Source organism: Petromyzon marinus, chromosome 65 (genome assembly GCF_048934315.1).
Source record: "Petromyzon marinus isolate PM22_M1 ecotype Great Lakes invasive population chromosome 65, UKy_Petmar_22M1.pri1.0, whole genome shotgun sequence".
Taxonomy (NCBI): domain Eukaryota; kingdom Metazoa; phylum Chordata; class Hyperoartia; order Petromyzontiformes; family Petromyzontidae; genus Petromyzon; species Petromyzon marinus.
In genome coordinates, this window is record NC_133731.1 from 7,722,176 (window position 1) to 7,737,331 (window position 15,156).

At 55.0% G+C, this 15,156-nt stretch overlaps 1 protein-coding gene across 3 annotated transcripts in view; it reads right to left on the reverse strand.

Annotated features, from left to right (window-relative positions):
* The window catches only part of LOC116956434 (pleckstrin homology domain-containing family A member 7-like), a 222,609-nt gene that overhangs the window by 195,952 nt on the left and 11,501 nt on the right, over window positions 1-15,156 (reverse strand). The window lies entirely within an intron of this gene.

The following is a 15,156-nucleotide window of genomic DNA, read 5'->3' on the forward strand; positions in this document are numbered from 1 at the left end:
GTCACTAAACGACTCATTCCATGGCTCCATGGCTCCCTCACTCCACGAATCGCTGAAGTGCAATCCACCCTTCTCCCCTATGACGTATATAGACTCACACAGAGGCCCACAGACTCACACAGAGACCCATAGATTCACACAGAGACCCACAGACTCACGCAGAGACCCACAGACTCACACAGAGCCCCACAGACTCGCACAGAGACCCACAGACTCACAATTAGCTCGCTATCCCCATCGCTGTAATATTTATCAATCCCGAGCCCGGCTTTGGAGCCCTCCCTTCTGAAGCGCTTCCTGAGGCTCTCCCGAGGGGAGGCGCGGGGACCCGGAGCGCGTCGCCAGCCCAGGCTCACTCACGAGCCTGCTAGTCGTCTTCTTCATTGTTATTATTATTACTGCTGCTGCTGCTGTTCTTATTGTTGTTTATTGGTGGAGAGGGGGTGGAGGGGGGTGGAGGGGGGGTGGTGGAGAGGGGAGGAGGAGGGGGGTGATGGAGGGGGGGGGGGTGGTGGAGGGGGGGGGAGAGGGGAGGAGGAGGGGGTGGGGTGACGGGAAACCCCGCTTCCTGGTCCCCGAGCCCCGCGGGGAGTGGCGAGGGGCCCTGCTGGGGGGCCCCGGCACGCGACGCCGTGGGGGGCGGGGGTGGGGGGTGGGGCAGGCTCCCTCCCCTCCCCACTCCTCCCCGCGTCGCTCCGCGGAGCCCGGCTCGGAGCTCGATTGCTTCCTGTGGCCGGGCCCGTAGGGACCCCGAAACACGGCCACCACCAACAAAACCACCAAAACTACCACCACCACAACCAACACAACCACCAAAACTACCACCACCAAAACCACCACCAACCATCACCACCACCACCAAAACTACCACCACCAAAACCACCACAACCACCGCTACTACCAACAACCACCACCACCCAAACCACCGCCACTACCAAAAACCACCACTAAAGCCATCATCACTACCACCACTACCAAAACCACCACCACCAAAACCAACCCCACCAACAACCACCACCATCGAAACCACCAACACTACCAAAACCATCACCACCAAAACCGCCACCACCACCACCCCAAAAACCACCACCACGAACAACAACGCCACAACAATGCCACCATCTCGCACCGCGTACAGGCCCAATACCGCCACTACAACCGCCAAACGTCAAGAGCACACTGCGGGTGTATGACGCCGTCAGAGGGTCGCCAGTCTAATGACCAGCCGCTCGACCACAGGTCAGTGTACTGGCGAGCCAGTGTACTGGCTAGCCAGTCTCCTGGCTAGTCAGTGTACTGGCTAGCTAGTCTCCTGGCGAGCCAGTCTCCTGGCTAGTCAGTGTACTGGCTAGCCAGTGTACTGGCGAGCCAGTCTCCTGGCGAGCCGGTCTCCTGGCTAGTCAGTGTACTGGCTAGCCAGTCTTCAGGAGACCCACTAGAGAGACAGCACACCCACTAGACAGACAACACACCCACTAGAGAGACAGCACACCCACTAGAGAGACAGCACACTCACTAGACAGACAGCACACCCACTACAGAGACAGCACGCCCACTAGACAGACAGCACACCCACAAGACAGACAGCACACCCACTAGACAGACAGCACACCCACTAGACAGACAGCACACCCACTAGAGAGACAGCACGCCCACTAGACAGACAGCACACCCACTAGACAGACAGCACACCCACTAGACAGACACCACACCCACTAGACAGACAACACACCCACTAGACAGACAGCACGCCCACTAGACAGACAGCACACCCACTAGACAGACAGCACACCCACTAGACAGACAGCACACCCACTAGACAGACAGCACACCCACTAGAGAGACAGCACGCCCACTAGACAGACAGCACACCCACTAGACAGACAGCACACCCACTAGACAGACAGCACACCCACTAGACAGACAACACACCCACTAGACAGACAGCACGCCCACTAGACAGACAGCACACCTACTAGACAGACAGCACACCCACTAGACAGACAGCACACCCACTAGACAGACAGCACACCCACTAGACAGACAGCACACCCACTAGACAGACAGCACACCCACTAGACAGACAGCACACCCACTAGACAGACAGCACACCCAGTAGACAGACAGCACGCCCACTAGACAGACAGCACACCCAGTAGACAGACAGCACACCCACTAGACAGACAGCACACCCACTAGACAGACAGCACACCCATTAGACAGACAGCACACCCAGTAGACAGACAGCACGCCCACTAGACAGACAGCACACCCAGTAGACAGACAGCACACCCACTAGACAGACAGCACACCCAGTAGACAGACAGCACACCCAGTAGACAGACAGCACACCCACTACAGAGACAGCACACCCACTAGACAGACAGCACACCCAGTAGACAGACAGCACGCCCACTAGACAGACAGCACACCCAGTAGACAGACAGCACACCCACTACAGAGACAGCACACCCACTAGACAGACAGCACACCCACTAGACAGACAGCACACCCACTAGACAGACAGCACACCCAGTAGACAGACAGCACACCCACTAGTCAGACAGCACACCCAGTAGACAGACAGCACACCCACTACAGAGACAGAACACCCACTAGACAGACAGCACACCCACTAGACAGACAGCACGCCCACTAGACAGACAGCACACCCACTAGACAGACAGCACACCCACTAGACAGACAGCACACCCACTAGACAGACAGCACACCCACTAGACAGACAGCACACCTACTAGACAGACAGCACACCCACTAGACAGACAGCACGCCCACTAGACAGACAGCACGCCCACTAGACAGACAGCACACCCACTAGACAGACAGCACACCCACTAGACAGACAGCACGCCCACTAGACAGACAGCACGCCCACTAGACAGACAGCACGCCCACTATACAGACAGCACACCCACTAGACAGACAGCACACCCACTAGACAGACAGCACACCCACTAGACAGACAGCACGCCCTCTAGACAGACAGCACGCCCACTAGACAGACAGCACACCCACTAGACAGACAGCACACCCACTAGACAGACAGCACACCCACTAGACAGACAGCACGCCCACTAGACAGACAGCACGCCCACTAGACAGACAGCACACCCACGAGACAGACAGCACACCCACTAGAGAGACAGCACACCCACTAGACAGACAGCACACCCAGTAGACAGACAGCCCACCCACTAGAGAGACAGCACACCCACTAGACAGACAGCACACCCACTATACAGACAGCACACCCACTAGAGAGACAGCACACCCACTAGACAGACAGCACACCCACTAGAGAGACAGCACACCAACTAGACAGACAGCACACCCACTAGACAGACAGCACACCCACTAGACAGACAGCACACCCACTAGACAGACAGCACACCCACTAGACAGACAGCACACCCACTAGACAGACAGCACACCCACTAGACAGACAGCACACCCACTAGACAGACAGCACACCCACTAGACAGACAGCACACCCACTAGACAGACAGCACACCCACTAGACATACAGCACGGCCACTAGATAGACAGCACGCCCACTAGACAGACAGCACGCCCACTATACAGACAGCACACCCACTAGACAGACAGCACACCCACTAGACAGACAGCACACCCACTAGACAGACAGCACGCCCTCTAGACAGACAGCACGCCCACTAGACAGACAGCACACCCACTAGACAGACAGCACACCTACTAGACAGACAGCACACCCACTAGACAGACAGCACGCCCACTAGACAGACAGCACGCCCACTAGACAGACAGCACACCCACTAGACAGACAGCACACCCACTAGAGAGACAGCACACCCACTAGACAGACAGCACACCCAGTAGACAGACAGCCCACCCACTAGAGAGACAGCACACCCACTAGACAGACAGCACACCCACTATACAGACAGCACACCCACTAGAGAGACAGCACACCCACTAGACAGACAGCACACCCACTAGAGAGACAGCACACCCACTAGACAGACAGCACACCCACTAGACAGACAGCACACCCACTAGACAGACAGCACACCCACTAGACAGACAGCACACCCACTAGACAGACAGCACACCCACTACAGAGACAGCACACCCACTAGACAGACAGCACACCCACTAGACAGACAGCACACCCACTAGACAGACAGCACGCCCACTAGACAGACAGCACACCCACTACAGAGACAGTACACCCACTAGACAGACAGCACACCCACTACAGAGACAGCACACCCACTAGACAGACAGCACACCCACTAGACAGACAGCACGCCCACTACAGAGACAGCACACCCACTAGACAGACAGCACACCCACTACAGAGACAGCACACCCACTAGACAGACAGCACACCCACTACAGAGACAGTACACCCACTAGACAGACAGCACACCCACTAGACAGACAGCACACCCAGTAGACAGACAGCACACCCACTAGACAGACAGCACACCCACTACAGAGACAGCACACCCACTAGACAGACAGCACACCCACTAGACAGACAGCACACCCACTAGACAGACAGCACACCCACTAGACAGACAGTACACCCAGTAGACAGACAGCACACCCACTAGACAGACAGCACACCCACTACAGAGACAGCACACCCACTAGACAGACAGCACGCCCACTAGACAGACAGCACACCCACTACAGAGACAGTACACCCATTAGACAGACAGCACACCCACTACAGAGACAGCACACCCACTAGACAGACAGCACACCCACTAGACAGACAGCACGCCCACTACAGAGACAGCACACCCACTAGACAGACAGCACACCCACTACAGAGACAGCACACCCACTAGACAGACAGCACACCCACTAGAGAGACAGCACACCCACTAGACAGACAGCACACCCACTACAGAGACAGCACACCCACTAGACAGACAGCACACCCACTATACAGACAGCACACCCACTAGACAGACAGCACACCCACTAGACAGACAGCACACCCACTACAGAGACAGCACACCCACTAGACAGACAGCACGCCCACTAGACAGACAGCACACCCACTACAGAGACAGTACACCCACTAGACAGACAGCACACCCACTACAGAGACAGCACACCCACTAGACAGACAGCACACCCACTAGACAGACAGCACACCCACTAGAGAGACAGCACACCCACTAGACAGACAGCACACCCACTATACAGACAGCACACCCACTAGAGAGACAGCACACCCACTAGACAGACAGCACGCCCACTAGACAGACAGCACACCCACTAGACAGACAGCACACCCACTAGACAGACAGCACACCCACTAGACAGACAGCACACCCACTACAGAGACAGCACACCCACTAGACAGACAGCACACCCACTAGACAGACAGCACACCCACTAGACAGACAGCACACCCACTAGACAGACAGCACGCCCACTAGACAGACAGCACACCCACTACAGAGACAGTACACCCACTAGACAGACAGCACACCCACTACAGAGACAGCACACCCACTAGACAGACAGCACACCCACTAGACAGACAGCACGCCCACTACAGAGACAGCACACCCACTAGACAGACAGCACACCCACTACAGAGACAGCACACCCACTAGACAGACAGCACACCCACTACAGAGACAGTACACCCACTAGACAGACAGCACACCCACTAGACAGACAGCACACCCAGTAGACAGACAGCACACGCACTAGACAGACAGCACACCCACTACAGAGACAGCACACCCACTAGACAGACAGCACACCCACTAGACAGACAGCACACCCACTAGACAGACAGCACACCCACTAGACAGACAGTACACCCAGTAGACAGACAGCACACCCACTAGACAGACAGCACACCCACTACAGAGACAGCACACCCACTAGACAGACAGCACGCCCACTAGACAGACAGCACACCCACTACAGAGACAGTACACCCATTAGACAGACAGCACACCCACTACAGAGACAGAACACCCACTAGACAGACAGCACACCCACTAGACAGACAGCACGCCCACTACAGAGACAGCACACCCACTAGACAGACAGCACACCCACTACAGAGACAGCACACCCACTAGACAGACAGCACACCCACTAGACAGACAGCACACCCACTAGACAGACAGCACACCCACTACAGAGACAGCACACCCACTAGACAGACAGCACACCCACTAGACAGACAGCACACCCACTAGACAGACAGCACACCCACTACAGAGACAGCACACCCACTAGACAGACAGCACGCCCACTAGACAGACAGCACACCCACTACAGAGACAGTACACTCACTAGACAGACAGCACACCCACTACAGAGACAGCACACCCACTAGACAGACAGCACACCCACTAGACAGACAGCACGCCCACTACAGAGACAGCACACCCACTAGACAGACAGCACACCCACTACAGAGACAGCACACCCACTAGACAGACAGCACACCCACTAGACAGACAGCACACCCACTACAGAGACAGCACACCCACTAGACAGACAGCACACCCAGTAGACAGACAGCACACCCACTAGACAGACAGCACACCCACTAGACAGACAGCACACCCACTAGACAGACAGCACACCCACTAGACAGACAGCACACCCACTAGACAGACAGCACACCCACTAGACAGACAGCACACCCAGTAGACAGACAGCACACCCACTACAGAGACAGCACACCCACTAGACAGACAGCACACCCACTAGACAGACAGCACACCCACTACAGAGACAGCACACCCACTAGACAGACAGCACACCCACTACAGAGACAGTACACCCACTAGACAGACAGCACACCCACTAGACAGACAGCACACCCAGTAGACAGACAGCACACCCACTAGACAGACAGCACACCCACTACAGAGACAGCACACCCACTAGACAGACAGCACACCCACTAGACAGACAGCACACCCACTAGACAGACAGCACACCCACTAGACAGACAGTACACCCAGTAGACAGACAGCACACCCACTAGACAGACAGCACACCCACTACAGAGACAGCACACCCACTAGACAGACAGCACGCCCACTAGACAGACAGCACACCCACTACAGAGACAGTACACCCATTAGACAGACAGCACACCCACTACAGAGACAGAACACCCACTAGACAGACAGCACACCCACTAGACAGACAGCACGCCCACTACAGAGACAGCACACCCACTAGACAGACAGCACACCCACTACAGAGACAGCACACCCACTAGACAGACAGCACACCCACTAGACAGACAGCACACCCACTAGACAGACAGCACACCCACTACAGAGACAGCACACCCACTAGACAGACAGCACACCCACTAGACAGACAGCACACCCACTAGACAGACAGCACACCCACTACAGAGACAGCACACCCACTAGACAGACAGCACGCCCACTAGACAGACAGCACACCCACTACAGAGACAGTACACTCACTAGACAGACAGCACACCCACTACAGAGACAGCACACCCACTAGACAGACAGCACACCCACTAGACAGACAGCACGCCCACTACAGAGACAGCACACCCACTAGACAGACAGCACACCCACTACAGAGACAGCACACCCACTAGACAGACAGCACACCCACTAGACAGACAGCACACCCACTACAGAGACAGCACACCCACTAGACAGACAGCACACCCAGTAGACAGACAGCACACCCACTAGACAGACAGCACACCCACTAGACAGACAGCACACCCACTAGACAGACAGCACACCCACTAGACAGACAGCACACCCACTAGACAGACAGCACACCCACTAGACAGACAGCACACCCACTACAGAGACAGCACACCCACTAGACAGACAGCACACCCAGTAGACAGACAGCACACCCACTAGACAGACAGCACACCCAGTAGACAGACAGCACACCCACTAGACAGACAGCACACCCACTAGACAGACAGCACACCCACTAGACAGACAGCACACCCACTAGACAGACAGCACACCCACTAGACAGACAGCACACCCACTAGACAGACAGCACACCCACTATACAGACAGCACACCCACTAGACAGACAGCACACCCACTAGACAGACAGCACACCCACTAGACAGACAGCACACCCACTAGACAGACAGCACACCCACTAGACAGACAGCACACCCACTAGACAGACAGCACACCCACTAGACAGACAGCACACCCACTAGACAGACAGCACACCCACTAGACAGACAGCACACCCACTAGACAGACAGCACACCCACTAGACAGACAGCACACCCACTAGACAGACAGCACACCCACTAGACAGACAGCACACCCACTAGACAGACAGCACACCCACTAGACAGATAGCACACCCACTAGACAGACAGCACACCCACTAGACAGACAGCACACCCACTAGACAGACAGCACACCCACTAGACAGACAGCACACCCACTAGACAGATAGCACACCCACTAGACAGACAGCACGCCCACTACAGAGACAGCACACCCACTAGACAGACAGCACACCCAGTAGACAGACAGCACACCCACTAGACAGACAGCACACCCACTAGACAGACAGCACACCCACTAGACAGACAGCACACCCACTAGACAGACAGCACGCCCACTACAGAGACAGCAGCGGGCTGGGCCCCCCACGTGGGCCTCGCTTCCTGTCCGAGAAGCGCGCGGAGGGAGCGCGCGGGCATCAATCACGCGGAGAGGGCAACACTCTCCACCTCTTCACTCTCCACCTCTTCACTCTCACCTCTTCACTCTCCACCTCTTCACTCTCCACTCTTCACTCTCCACTCTTCACTCTTCACTCTCCACCTCTTCACTCTCCACTCTTCACTCTCCACTCTTCACTCTCCACTCTTCACTCTTCACTGTCCACCTCTTCACTCTCCACCTCTTCACTCTCCACCTCTTCACTCTTCACTCTCCACCTCTTCACTGTCCACCTCTTCACTGTCCACCTCTTCACTCTCACCTCTTCACTCTCCACCTCTTCACTCTCCACCTCTTCACTCTCCACCTCTTCACTGTCCACCTCTTCACTGTCCACCTCTTCACTCTCACCTCTTCACTCTCACCTCTTCACTCTCCACCTCTTCACTCTCCACCTCTTCACTCTCCACCTCTTCACTCTCCACTCTTCACTCTTCACTCTCCACCTCTTCACTGTCCACCTCTTCACTGTCCACCTCTTCACTCTCCACCTCTTCACTCTTCACTCTCCACCTCTTCACTGTCCACCTCTTCACTGTCCACCTCTTCACTCTCCACCTCTTCACTCTCCACCTCTTCACTCTCCACCTCTTCACTCTCCACCTCTTCACTCTCACCTCTTCACTCTCCACCTCTTCACTCTCCACCTCTTCACTGTCCACCTCTTCACTCTCCACCTCTTCACTCTCCACCTCTTCACTCTCCCCTCTTCACTCTCCACTCTCCCCTCTCCACTCTCCCCTCTCCAATCTCCCCCTCTTCCTCCTCCCTCACCGTGCCCCCCACCCCCCCCCCACTCCCTGCATCTCTCCCGCCCCATCCCCCCTCTCCACTCCCTCCAATCTCCCCGCCCCCCATCCTGCCCCCCTCATTCATGAACCCGGCGTGTGTTCTCTAGCCCACGTGTTCCTCTCCGAGTGTGATCATCACCATCGTTTATCCACTGCTGGATGGAGATCGATGCGAAGATGTCATGAACCCAGCGTGTGTTCTCTAGCCCACGTGTTCCTCTCCGAGTGTGATCATCATCATCACCATCGTCTATCCACTGCTGGATGGAGATAGATGCGAAGATGTCATGAACCCAGCGTGTGTTCTCTAGCCCACGTGTTCCTCTCCGAGTGTGATCATCATCATCACCATCGTCTATCCACTGCTGGATGGAGATCGATGCGATGATGTCATGAACCCGGCGTGTGTTCTCTAGCCCACGTGTTCCTCTGTCTCTCAGTGTGCAGTCGTCACCATGGTTCATCGATGAAGACATACAGATCCATAGACTCGCACAGAGACCCATAGACTCGCATGCAGACGCACAGACTAGCATAGAGACCCGTAGACTCGCATAGAACCCCGTATACTCGCATAGAAACCCATAGACTTGCATAGAAACCCATAGACTCGCATAGAAACCCATAGACTCGCATAGAACCCCATATACTCGCATAGAAACCCATATACTCGCATAGAAACCCATATATTCCTACAGAACCCCATATACTCGCATAGAAACCCATAGACTCGCATAAAAACCCATAGACTCGCATAGAACCCCATAGACTCGCATAGAACCCCATAGACTCGCATAGAGACCCGTAGACTCGCATAGAACCCCATAGACTTGCATAGAAACCCATATACTCGCATAGAAACCCATATACTCGCATAGAAACCCATATATTCCTACATAAACCCATAGACTCGCAAACAGACCCATAGACTCGCATAGAAACCCATAGACTCGCATAAAAACCCATAGACTCGCATAGAAACCCATAGACTCGCATAGAACCCCATAGACTCGCATAGAACCCCATAGACTCGCATAGAGACCCGTAGACTCGCATAGAACCCCATAGACTCGCATAGAACCCCATAGACTCGCATAGAACCCCATATACTCGCATAGAAACCCATATATTCCTACAGAAACCCATAGACTAGCAAACAGACCCATAGACCCCAACTGAGTTGTTACCACTTCAACTTTCTCAGAGTGAAGTGAGTTGTTACGGCTGTCTGGGGCGCAGGGTCACAAATGACTGCACGATTTAAAACACAAACACACACACACACAAAACTTGCAACTCATCAGAGCGGAGTTTTCTTTTTTCATTTCCCACTTTCATGCTTTGGCTGACTTCCAGTCTCGGGCGACGAGAGAGCAAGCGAGCGAGCTTGGCCTCCCATCGACCCGCAACGAGGAAAATATCTCCCCACCTGTAAAGAGCCGGGAGAGTAGCTCCCGAGAGGCCACGGCAGAGATCCAAGGGCGATGCTATAATTCGATTACTTTCTATTAAAAAAAAATGTTTATTGTTATACCAGGTGTAATGCCACCACCACCCAGCCGCTACACTGGAGATCTTTTTCAGTAGCGACCGGCGGCAGCTGTCAGAAATGATGGCTCCTACGAAGTGAGCTCACGCTCATCACCATCGTCATCGTCACCGTGAGGAAATCTATGAGCAGCGGGGCCAAGTAACTCTCTAAACGCGTTGGTGGTTCATTCTCAATGTGGAGGGGGAGGGAAACCCTGGAGGACACGGAGAGAAATCCACGCCACCCCTTGGGAGAGAGAGAGAGAGACGCAAACTCAAAATATACAGCAGCAGCAGCAGGCGTCGTCAGGGTCGGGATCGAACCCACGACCTCCTGCATACCAGGCGAGGTAGTCAACATCTCCTCGCCACCGTGAAGATGATGAGAGACGCAAACTTCAAATATACAGCAGCAGGTGTCAGGGTTGGGATCAAACCCACGACCTCCTGTATACCAGGCGAGGTAGTCAACATCTCCTAGCCACCGTGATGATGAGAGAGACACGCAAACTCAAAATATACAGCAGCAGCAGGCATCGTCAGGGTCGGGATCAAACCCACGTCCTCCTGTACACCAGGCGAGGTAGTCAACATCTCCTAGTCACCGCGGCGACCCAGACTCTCTGCTGGGATGCACGCTGCCACGTTGGCCTGGCGATATTTGACCACGAATTATTTTCATTTTCAGAGGTTTTTTTTTACCTTCGTGTGGAAGGGGAAACTGGAGAGCACGGAGAAAACCAACTCAAATACCCACACAACTCTGCACGGATGGATTCAAGGATCCACTTGCTTTACTATTCAGATTGAAACTATTTTCTTAAATAGTTTTTTGTAGTTTTTCGTTTGTTGCCCTTCCCCGCACCTCCGGTTAGCGCGGTTGGTGCGAAAGAAGTTCATCACACACATACATAGCCTCACACAGAGACTCATAGCCTCACATGGAGACTCATAGCCTCACATGGAGACCCATAGCCTCACACGGAGACCCATAGCCTCACACAGAGACTTATAGCCTCACATGGAGACCCATAGCCTCACACGGATGCCCATAGCCTCACATGGAGACCCACAGCCTCACACAGAGACCCACAGCCTCACACAGAGACCCATAGCCTCACACAGAGACTCACAGCCTCACACAGAGACCCACAGCCTCACACAGAGACCCACAGCCTCACACAGAGACTCATAGCCTCACACAGAGACTCATAGCCTCACACGGACTCATAGCCACACGGAGACTCATAGCCTCACACAGGGACTTATAGCCTCACATGGAGACCCACAGCCTCACATAGAGACCCTTAGACTCAGACAGAGAGCTATGGAGTCACACCGAGGCTCACACATACACAAATGGAGACCCTTAGACCCACACAGAGATCTGTACGAATGCAGCATCATAATTATCATAATCATCATCATAATCATCATCATAATCATCATCATAATCATCACCATCACCACAGCAGCGACAATTCCGTTACTCCGGACGCAGTCACATGGTTGGTCAACCACCGCGATGTAACGTCACAGCTGCTGCTGCTGTCCATCAACATCATCATCAGCATCATCATCATCAGCCACACGCAGGAGAAGATTCAAGATATCGCAAACTGCAATCATCAACCCCTTGAGACGGATTTCCTCACGCGCAAGGAAAGTCAACCGGGCCGTCATCAGTCACACGCACGGCGCACAAACACATGGAGACAACTCCCACGTGTGGCCTTCAACAGACTGGTGGGGGCAAGTGCTGTCATTAGCGAGTAGCAGCAGTGCGGGATGAAGCTAGTGCGGGGCCTGTAGCATATGTTGTTATAACGGGGTCTGTAGAATGTTGTTAAAACGGGGCCCTAAATATAAAAAAACACGTAAATATTAAAGCACCAATTTTTTTAACTTGCACAGTAAAGTAATTGTATTTTTTTTTATTTGCTATACAGCCAGATAATACGACAAATCGCTAACCTCAAACACCCGCTCGTTCGTAAAAGTCGAAGCCAGTATAGTACTATAGTAATAGAGCAAGTGCAGAATCACCGAGCCGGAATTGATAGCTTGAAAGCGTTTAGCGCGGGGCCCTTGAAAGTGCGGGGCACCGTAGCATTTGTAGCTACTACACATTCAGCTAATACACATGCAGCTGCTAAACATGCAGTAGTAGCTGCTACACATGCAGCTACTACAGCTGCTACACGTGCAGCTGCTACTACACGTGCAGCTGCTACTACACGTGCAGCTGCTACTACACGTGCAGCTGCTACTACACGTGCAGCTGCTACTACACGTGCAGCTGCTACTACACGTGCAGCTGCTACTACACGTGCAGCTACTACTACACGTGCAGCTACTACTACACGTGCAGCTACTACTACACGTGCAGCTACTACTACACGTGCAGCTACTACTACACGTGCAGCTACTACACGTGTAGTAGTAGCTACTACACGTGTAGTAGTAGCTACTACTACACGTGTAGTAGTAGCTACTACTACACATGTAGTAGTAGCTACTACACACGCAGCTACTACGAGTTGGCCGGGTGGCCAGCAGCACGGCCGGGTGGCCAGCACCACGCCCCGGTCACCTGTGCCCACCCAGTACCGCGTGGTCACACGCCGCACCGGGCACCCGTTTGATGCCGAGTCGACCTGGGGCTCGGCAGGACCTAGGGATCGGTGTCGCCCGTTCGGCCAGCCGCCCTCATCGGTCAAACACAAAGAGCGGGTCGGGGTGACGGGAGGATGTGGCAGCAGCAGCAGCAGCAGCAGCAGCAGAACGACAACAATGACAACAACAACAACGATTACAGGCGCCATCCGCCGCTAAGTGAGCCCCACGCGCCGGCAGAGGCGTTGACTGCCGCCAGCCACTCCGTTGCGGCCGCGACCGCCCACGATGGCCGCGGTCGCTTCCGAAACGAAGGCCGCACAGCAGCTGGGTGGAGGCCCCCGGCCGAAGGACCTCCCACCCCCCCCCCCCCAATGGCCTTCCCCCTTCTTTCCTTCTGGAGCGCTTCATTTCAGCGGTCCCGGCTGCGAGCACGGCTCCCGGCCCGGCTTCGACGTGCGGCGTCTCGTCAGCAGGGCAGAGATTCTCATCGCACCGCCGTACGGAGCCAACCGCGCTAATCGCAGGTAGCGGGGGGGCGGGGGGGGGGGTGGGGAGAGAAACTAAACACTAAGAGCAGTTGCAAAGAAATGAGTTTGTCAATCGAGATGATGATGATGATGATGCTTCAAAAGTGCGTGGCTCCCAGTTCGCTTTCTAACATCGGGGCGGAAGAAGCGTTCCAGACGGCCGCGGAAGCGCGTTTCCGCCCACAGGCACCGACGCTCTCTGGGCTGTGCGTGCTGCGCACACATCACGTGCGGCAAACTTCCGGCCAATCACGGCCGGCTCCGAATCCAGGGGTTGCGCGCCCCGAATCCCAGACCGCGGGGGAGAGACTCCACCCGATGACGGACACCTCTTCGGTGGCGCGGCTGCAGCGCCGGACGATGGGACCCCCCCCCTCCCCCCCCCGCACGCGCGTGACGAACTCCGATAGACCGCGGGGCAGCCCCGAGCGAGTCGGCGCACCGTCAGAGAACGACGCGCGGGTCGCGCTTACGCACGTGACACCCACCACGTGACACCCACCACGTGACACCCACCACGTGACACCCACCACGTGACACCCACCACCACCAGCCCCCCTCCCGGCAACCAATCGCAGGACGCAAAAAAAGTACCGCTCGCCGATCCGAGTTTGCCGCGCGACGGTGAACTCCAACCGATCGGATCACTCGCCGATGCTGCGCGCTGCCGTTGGGACGCGCACAATTGTCGACTCGACACGTTCCGTGTCCGGGACAATATCACTCGTCCCACCGAAGGATTACAAGAAACACTGGACCGACGTTTTGAGCAATGGCCCTCCTTCAGAAGCACAGCAAAGATCTGGAGGCGGCTCCGATCACGGGAAGCTGCTGTGAAATGAGGAAACCAGTGATGGAATCTCAAGGCACCAAACAGCACCCTTCCCCGGGCTGCTGAGAAGAAAAGGAATTCCTCTTCGTAAACAACTG